Below are 10,328 nucleotides of genomic sequence, written 5' to 3' on the forward strand. Positions count from 1 at the left end.
ACGCCTCTGGGTTTGAGTCTTTACTGTACACACTGGCATAACTACAGGGGTCTCAACGGTCACAGCTGTGACGGGTCTCATGCCTCTAGCGACCCCCTCTTCCTGTCTCCTCGTACTGATTCAAAATTGTTTAGAAAGGTCCCTTCTGACCTGGAAAGCACCCTGGTTTTATGTATGCAAGCATAGATGTGTAATTGTGTGTGTGTAAGCATGGATGTGTACTTGTGTGTGTATGTGTGCATGGATGTGTACTTCTGTGTATGTGTGTGAGCATGAACATGTACTTGTATGTGTGAGCATGGATGTGTACTTGTCTGTGTGTGAGCATGGGTGTGTACTTGTCTGTGTGTGAGCATGGGTGTGTACTTGTCTGTGTTTGAGCATGGGTGTGTACTTATGTGTGTGAGCATGGATGTGTACCTGTGTGTGTGTGAGCATGGGTGTTTAAGTGGGATGAGATGGAGTGTTTGTTAGGGAGTAAGGCCCCTGGGAATTGGCATAGCTGAATGGACAGGGAGCATGTATGAGTGTGGGTGAGTGCTATGTGATTGGTGTATGTAAATTTGGGGGTTCCCTGAGGGGATAAAAGGTGACCCTTCTGTGACCCTGGTCATGGCCACTTTTTTGAGATGGCCAGCAATCACTTACTCCTGTTTTGGTCTTTAACATGTTGATTTTTTTTGTCACAGCAGGCGGTTGGTGTGTCCTTGTCGGTAAAAGAGTGGTTGTAAGTTACCGTTATTGTGCTGGTAAAGGAAGGGAAGTTGGGCTCAATCCTCCCCTGACCTCTGGTATGGTATTGTCAATGACCTTGGACATGCCCACCGAGCTTAAGGTCGGCTGGTGGTTAGCATGATTGTGGGCAGCGGAGGGAGCTGTCAGCAGTTTTGGACGTGGGGGGAGGCGAGTTCCATCTTATTGTGTGGTTGTAACCAATGGTAGAGGGAGCCGACAAAGACGATGTTAATTTTGTACTGTATTAGGAGAGTTTTGTAGAACTTGGATGTGTTTTGTTTATATTGGATGTATATTTGTTTATATTTGTTATTGATTGTTTATATAATGTTTGGTTGTAAATAAAGGTTATGCTAACACAGTGCATATTTATGTTATGTTAATAAAAGCTGTGGCCTATTTAATCCATAATGTTGCGGTGTGTCCTTTATTTGGTGGGTTTCAGGTTTTAGGCAGATAAAAGGTAGTGGTTTGTTTCTGGGGTTAGCACGGTCCCTACTACCTTCATACATGAGAACGTGTGTGTTTACATATGTTGTGTGTTGGAAGGAGGGGCAATGATGGCATAGACTAGCTGTTGAAGTTGTGAGACCCAGGGGAAATGTTTGCAACAGGGCCATGTGGTTTCTAGTTAACCCCCTGACTGTACATCAGGGAAAAACAGACACACATCCATGCTCACAAAACCGGCTTATAACACTAAAGGCTGTTTGTGTGCATTTATATAAGATTGCTCCTGCCCATTTTAGAAGATAGTTTTTTTTCTTATTTTGATGGCTGTTTTCATTGGACCGAGTTTTGAGGACTGAGATCCTCAAGGATTATCACTAGAAGGGCTCTTAAATTTGGTGTCCCAACCTCATAACACCCAGAGGGTGCCTGGGTAGACCTCATGCCTTCCCACCAGGGGTAGTTAGTTGTAGGAAGTAGGTAGGCTTTATTTTTCTATTGCACTTTTCATCCCACAAAACAGGGATGGAGTTGAAAGAGCACAGGATGGGGTCAGTGCCCCTCTACAAGAGGCAGTATTGTTTTTAACCCTCTCACCCCAATTTTCAGAGGGTGAGAGGGCAAGGGGGTAAAATATACCCCAATAGGCTTAACTTAAATATTAATTTATGTTAAACTATTATGCCCATACATGTAACTCTCAACTTATAAAGTTGCAGAGACTCAACATCTTAGTTAATAGACTAAATAATGTATCAAACCTTGCAATATATGTTTTACAGTAGCAGAAGAACACTCCAGGTTCCACTTTTAGCTAAGAACTTGGTGTGTGTACAATAATATGGTTACTAAGTGTATTTTGATCTATAATGGATAGCCTTTCTATCCAGTAAAGTCTTTTTAGTGCCAGTGTAACAGTGTTTGGTACACAAAGGTTTAGCCTACTTAGTGCCAGAGTAATAGTATTTGGTACTCCATGAGTTAGCTTAACATTATAATACAGTTGTTCATTACTTTCCACTACCAAAACAAATTGTAATTCATAATGTTTCTTTCGCAACCATACAAACCCATTAAGCCCGGGCATTGATTCTGCCACTTATTGCTGCAAAATGTAATTATGAAATCTAGTATGAATACAAGACCTAAACTATTACATTGGTTGTCAAATAGATAAACAAATGGTGTGTGCAGCATGTTGAATTGGGTGCGCTACAAATGCTTCACTTATTTAATTAACAGTAAACACTTTATAAGAGATAAAATATACAACGTGGTATATATATATATATATATATATATAGTAAAGGAACACGTCTGTCATTTTTAAATGAACAGTAAAACTAAAGTTTAGTACGTATGCATTGCAAACTTTCCGATGTTACATTATGTTTTTAGGGATACATACTAGTCATAAGTTGCCCTAAGATGACTACAAATTGAGTCCCACACATGGACACAGTATAATAGTGGAGAATGCAGGGAATGCACACACTGGTAAAGCACTTAGTCTTAGAGTTGCCACCTGTTCCTCAAAAAATACAGACCATTGTTGTGGGTTGGTGAGGGCGCTCTGCCCTACAAAAGAAGGGGAGCCATAATACAATGTGTTATAAGTAGTGAAGGCTTACCTGGAAGACTGGATCACTATCCGATGCACACACTCCTGGAGACTGAGGCAGAGTCCATGCTTCCCTCCTTTGATATGGATGGCACACATGTGCACAGCGCACCATCCGAATGAGCATTTACATATTCTGCCAGCTTTCTGCTTTGCAGAGCTGCCATCAGTAGTTTTGGGCCCCTTATAAAACAAATGGTCTCGTCCTCTTAACCCCCCACTCAGCACCACCAGCCATACTCATTTTTGGGTGGTAAAGATGGCTTAGACAAGCTGCTTGGGTGCAAATATGGAGCAGACAAGCTGTTTGGGGGCACAGATATCATAAAGGCATCACGGGAGACTAGCGACGCCTCTCCCAGTGAAGAGTAAGGTAATCACATTTTGTTTCTGCCATTCAAGGACACAGCATGGAGCATGGAAGATTACATACCCAGGCGTATATTCTTCATTTCGGACTAATTTTTTGGTGCTTTTTGGCTCATCCATTTTTAGACCACAAATTCTGTTTCCTGATCTTTCAGAAACGGGGGCCCTACCTTGTATCTGGGCCCCGCTTGCTCACTTACTCTCATCAGTCATTTTCTGGTCTCCTCTGATTTCTCTTTGCAAAAGCAGAAACCATGCTGACAGGAGAGGTGGGAGAAGGGAGTAAGGGGAGGAGGCGGGTCAGTATATGAGATAGTGTCCTGCTGCAGAGAAATAAAATGAAAGGAGAACGGGGAGGATGTGTAGTGTACTCAGTGTCTGCAATAGAAGTTACCCTAAATTATAATAAGGCACTTACCTCTGTAGAGGAAAATTTTAACAAGCACTGAAGTTATAAATTGGCATTTGAATATTAATTATGCTCCTCTGAGATTTTTTACATGCTACTTAATGTAACACTTACTTTACTGAGGAGGTGGTGGATATGTAATAAAGCCTTTGTTAGGTCATTTATCTGTAGCTTCATAGAGTCAACTACTCCCTAGGCAGTGCTGTATTAATCTTCACCACTGTTCTAGACTAAAATCAGAGAAATGCCATTAGCTATAACCTTTGTGACACTATCCTTCAAATCACTGAGCTATGATGTTGTATTCAGACACTCTGACTTTTAGGGACCACTGGGTGAAAGAAAACCATGTAGGCTGTGCTGACTTGGCACAGTCCTCCATAGCATTAATGGGTAGGTGCTGCCTTTTAAGCAACCCATTGACCAATGAGCAGTAGCGATACAGAAAGCCTGATCACCCAATAGGGCAGTTGGCTCCCTGTTGTACGGCAGAGTGATGTCCCCCAGGGACCTATAGCTGCATCCCGTACTATCTTTAAATATAATGGTACAAAGGAAAGCTCCCTCCATTGAGTCCTCCTTTAGCTAAACTATACACTAATGAGAGAGAGAACAGGTAACAGCACAGGCCTCTACCCTAATGCATCTCCTGCTGCTGGATATGAATTCTAAATTTGAGCTGATGTTGCATAGGTCTATAGGAAGCAGACATTGGTATGGACATCTTTTCCATTGGCTGTTGACAGATGCCCACGGAAGAGCTGCCTTGGGTTAATATTTATAAATACATAGCTACTTGGTGTTTACCCAAATTATATTTTTTATAAAGTATCTGTTTTGGCTCCTTTTTATAATAAATGGGTGGGAGGTCATGATCTACTTTGATCGGATGCCACTGGACCCTATACTGTACAGATCAACCTTGACAATACTCTTACAGCTACATGCATTATTGTTGGTATTACAAATTGAAAATGTGGTGTGTTTAATCTCCAACTTATGTGCATTTATGACCTTTTAATAGCTATATTTTTAATTTTGCATTATTTATTAGCATTAAACTGCAGGTGCAACTATTCTTCTAATTTACTTAAATCATTAGCTTACTTGGGAACCTTGTGGCATGCGGGTAGGATGTCCCGCTGGAGTAGGTGGGCAGTCTCGCTAACGTGCGTAGGTTGTCCTGCTGATGTCAGTGAGCAGTCCTGCTGCCCATTGCAGGCCGTCCCACTGACACATGCTATTGTTGGAGGGGAATTGAGCAGGGCGTGCTGCCACTCGTTATATTGTAATGTGTATTAAATATAAATGGCAACCCACTAATATGAGTAATATTTAAAACACTCCCTGAGAGCTTAATCCTATTGTTTGTGCCATTAGCACAGCTGGTTGCTGATATACATTTTTAGGAAATTATCCATAAGTTACATTTTTCAATTTTTTTCAATGTCCTCTATTAGCTTGCAAAATGCCGCTGTGTATGTTTATATAATAATATCAATAATACAGGCTTGCTAACGGCAATTTATGTTTTATTTGCATATGAGACAAGTGTATGCAGAGGGTGCCTCAGAACACACGCATAGCATCATTGAACAAGCAGAGTCTGTTTAGAAGAACCAAATGCACACCAGGTGTTTTTGGAGATCACGGCACATAAAGCTAGACCTGTTCATCAAGAGATCATGTGGTGTGCGCAGGTCTCTAACTAGTGGCAGATTATAGAGCAAAAGTGGTTGTTATAGTCAAAAGCACAGGTGTCCACAAGATTTTATGCCAGGAGGGGCCAAATATCCTCTCCAGTTTTCTCACGTACGGTAAATAGACCTATTAATGTAATAATATAAAGATGCTGAATCACATGCAGTGTTTAACAAGGAAATGGTAATATTCCTCCAGCACTACCTTCCCAGAGCTCTCAGTTTAATACACATTCAATTATCCCAACCTTAATTGTCTCTAAGAGGCATTATCATGTCCAAAATTAGATTTAAGAGTCACTTGCTGTTTATCTGAGTGAATAATGATGGCATATATACACTTGAAAACAATAGTGGTTAATGAATTTCAAATTTTGTACTCTTTCTCAACAGGTGAAAGTGTTTTAAGATTTAGTGTTATTTGGATGTTCTAAATTTGCCAAAAAATAGCTCTTTCAATATGCCATTGGCACATCCCTGTGGAAAAATGCCATGGACAAAAACTGCAACCTAATACACAAGAGTATAGCTCCAGAGTGAAAAAGTGCATTTCATTTCGATCTCACTACCAAAGAGTTTCATGTATCCACAATGTTAATGTGGTTTATATAGGTAGAGTGGGCATAAGAAGGAGATGTATCTGTTATGTGTCATGAAGCAGCACTGTCATGTTTTTAACTTTCTTTGGGCATGAAATCTTCAATGGTGTAAAAATAAATATTAATTCAAGGATACAAAAAAAAGGTAAAAGGACTACTTATTGGGCCACCCTCTTTCAGATATTTCGGGAAGGCTTCAATCTAAGTCTCATGTAAAATCTTTGTTTTTCCAGTCTCAGAGGATAACCTCCTCTTGTTCTTGTTTATAACAGGTTACTGTAGAGCTCTTTATTTAGAGCATATATTTATACAACGTTATTTAGTTTCAAAATTTAAAAAATTCAGTAGAGTTCAATAATGCTGAGTGTGTATTCATTTGGCACACTGTGTTTGTGTGTATCACAACACTAAAAGTTACTGTAAATCTTCTCTACTAGACAGGGTATGGAGAGAAAACAATATTCTGCTTTTTTTATTTTTTTACAAAAATGCATTGTTTGCAACACAAGACCCCTACACACTCTTAACAGTACACACAATTGATCATTAAGCAAAATAAAATTGTATGAATAAAATTAATATAAATAAAAAAAGTTTTTAAAAAACTAAAAAAAAGATGAATAATCTTCTTTAAATCCTTCTAAAAATAAACAGTGACACATAATTGACCAATTAATTATTAACACAATTTAAGACATTAATGAGTACTACATTTTAGCACCATTTCAAACATCACTATTTTAAGCTCCCAAAATAACATCAACAAAAAGAAAAAAATTACAATTAAACTAAAAAGTTACAATTAAGCTAAAAAGCATTTTCCATGGAAATCCATATTTATCTATCTAATATCCCTCACATTGTGATAATCTATTGCTCCCTCTCCAATGATTATGTACTTGTTCAATCGCTTGTACTTACTAATGGACAAATGTTGCAATAGACAGGTAAACTATGTTTGGTGTATCCCCTCTTTATGTTTCCTCATTGTTCCAATATTCTTTTTTCAGCTCCTGTCATGCCCATCAAGCCACTGTAATGCCCTATAGCCCCTGTCATGCCCCAGCCAACCCCTACCATGCCCCATTGGCCCCTGTATTGTTCTCACCAGCCCCCACCATGTCCCCATCAGCACCTATATTGTCCTCATCATCAGCTACTGCCATGTTCCCCCAGCACCAATAATACCCCAACTTACTTATCATTTTTGTGAGAAAGGCGATGTTGCCTTGGGGTCTATTGTAGAAGCAATGTCTTTGATTTCATAGGAAATAACTTGCTTTTCTTCAATAAGACAATTAAGCAGTTAACATTAATTTGTTCACTAGGAGTTGGATAGTTTACTTGTGAATATGATTTTTAGCATGCAATCAGCATCTTCTTGAAAAGTCTAATTTTGTGACAGTCATTAAAATGAGACAATGAATGATTGGGAAAAAGTAAAACAAATCCAACCACACACTTGTAATATAGTTTAGCAGCTTATAGCGTGCAGTAATTCTTTTTTTTTTTTTAAATGCATATTGAGGGAAAAAATATGGGCAAATTTGTTCCCTTATTTGAGAATCTTGCACCAATAGTAATTGAAAGAGAACTAAATGATGTATATAGGCATTTAATGTTTAAAGTTATAAACATTTGAGATTTGTGTGCATACCCAACAAATCATCTTAGTTAGCAAATGGCAGAATGGCTTAGTACCAGATTTGACAGATTGAGCAATTTGGAGTATGCAACCGGAACCAGCTTTACAGCCAATTGGGAACATAATTCTGTATTATTGATGTTTACTTTCAAATCCTTGGCTTTGTTTGGATTTTTGACCTAAAATTGGACATACTAATCGGCCAGAAACTCATATGCAGATGGTTATTGCATAACCTTTTGTTGACTTTTCTAATGGAAAACTCCAAGTCAATCTATTCACATCAAATATCATCAGGGCTGGTCTTTGTATACAATGAGCAAGCTGCCTTGTGCCCCATGCTCAGGAGCACATCGCGCTTCCTCTTGTTTGGTAACCAAGTGCTCTCCATGGTCTTGTAACACCTGCTTTGTTACTCTTTACAGAAGCAATGCAGATCGCACCGACAAGGGAAGCTGCACTAAAGATGAAGGCCCTGGATGAGGTCAAGAGGGAGGAGGAGAGCCGAGAGAGGTAGAAATGGAGAGCTGGAATAGGAGAAAGGGAGAGACAGCGAGCTGGGAGAGGGAGAGAAAGAGAGTGAATGTGTGTGTGTGTGGTGTTATAGTGTATGTGCCAGTTAGAGCATGTGTATGTTAGTGTACAGTGTTAGCACTACTTTCATACATGGAGGGAAGCCAGAAACACTCAAGTTGAAAAGCAGCTGAAAACCCCTTTGCAAAGCCAACTCAGCCCTCTGTACAGAAGAAATGTGCCAGTGGTAGCCTTTATAATGCATCATGTGGCTGGTTAGTTAAAATGTTTTATCTCACCTACAACTCAGCTAGTCAGTGAAGGCCATAAGCAATACAGGTGTTGATATTAATGAAATTGTATTCAAATCTTAGAAAAAAATGACAACCTGAGATTTCCTTATGCGTCTTTCCACAGTCAAGGCCAGCTCTGCCAGAGGGCTTGAAATGCATTTCTGTACAGCTGAGTGGTGTGAAATTATTAAATCCATAATGCAAAAAGGTTATTAGTTACCCATATGAAATGTAAAATAATAAAAACTTTGCATTGTATAGCAATAAAGTCTGGCTCCAAATTGGTAGCTCCATCCATATTCACAGAATACTAGAAGGTATTGTAATTGGTGCCAATGCACGAAGCCTTCAAATAGGTAATTAACTTTCCAGCTGCAGCAGCTTTTGGAGTAATATGTAAGCACGCTGATAAAACCAAATATTAAAATACAAAAAAGAAACCTAGCAGTACCTCTGTTTAATAAATAATGGAAGTAAGCAAGAAACATAAATGTGTCACCTTTTATTGCCAGAGGGTTATAATATACAGTTTAAGTGTCACATTTATCTGGTGTTTTTATAAATATATGCTTTGTTTAGTAGCCTAAACATATCAAGAACTGGAAAAATCAATTAGATTGTGAAATTTCATATTTCTTAAAATAACTGTGGTTTACTAAAAAATACATTATCTGCCCTTATGCTTTATATTTTTCTAGGGGTTTACACATTTATAGCAATGGGACTGGGAGCATATGCCCCTTCCCCACTCATCAGCTACTTGCAATGCAGGTAAGTGTCACTTTACGATGGCTGTTCCCATGACACGTAAAGTTTTTTTAATAAATATACCGTATATTGATGTATATCAACAATATATCAGGTTCAATCAGGTTGTAGGACTGTAAAATATATGAAAAAATAGATACACTTTTACTGACTTATAATGGGCATTCATCTTTGATGTCTTCAATACATGAATGAAGGTAGTGGGGAAATGCTCTAAGTACCCATAACCTACCAAACACCAAACCTACTTACCCAAATAACCACAGACACACTGATTGGAAGAAAAAAGGCCACAGCTTTATTACTAAACTACAAAAAATGTACTGTGTAAGCCTATGACAAAGCACAAACCCTAAAAAGGATAAACATAAACATACATATAAATTAAATATTATATATATATAAATAAATATACTGCACAACACAGTACAGGAACCAAACAACCCTCCTTGCTGGCCACTCTCCCCCTGTCCAATAACACCAACTGCTCCATATGCTGTCACATACCAGTGCTAACTACTAGCCCACCATAAGCTTGGTGGCCACAACAAAGGTCATTGGCCCTACCACCGAAGAGGATAGGGGAGGACTGAGACTCGACTTACTTATAACAAAAACTCATCACCGCTATTTACACCCCCTGACCGGCAAGGACTCGCCACCCGCCTGCTGTGACAGAAAGAAGAACAAGTTAGTTATGTAAAACAAAAAGGTAAGGAGGGAGTAATTGACTGCTAGACGTTACCAAAGGGCCCTGACCAGGGTCACCAAAAGGGCACCCTATATCCCCTCGGGACATCCACCCACCAACATGCATACAGCCAATCAGACCACACTCACACACACTTATATTGTATATTAAGCTGTCCCAGGGGCCTATTGCAGGTTTTCATTTTAGAATTTCATTTGGATTATAATCTTAACATCTATGTATACTGTAAAGAAAACTTATCCAGGTTAGAGGCATCTTTTTGTCCCCGAAATTAAAGCCCACTATTTATTTTTGCAATTTTGCTCTGAGCTCCTTAAGAGGCAATTCCTTTAATTAAGGCAATTCTCTTAAAGGGACAGTCTAATAACAGAATAGTAAATAATAAAGCCATGGTAGAACATTTTCTTTCTTCTTACATAATCCAAGAATACTTGCCACTGATTGGCTGAACACTGCATGCAGGTGTATGTTTTTAACTCCAGGTGCGTAAAATCTTCCCATTGCTTTCAATACA

Source organism: Spea bombifrons, chromosome 1 (genome assembly GCF_027358695.1).
Source record: "Spea bombifrons isolate aSpeBom1 chromosome 1, aSpeBom1.2.pri, whole genome shotgun sequence".
NCBI classification, from domain to species: Eukaryota; Metazoa; Chordata; class Amphibia; order Anura; family Pelobatidae; genus Spea; species Spea bombifrons.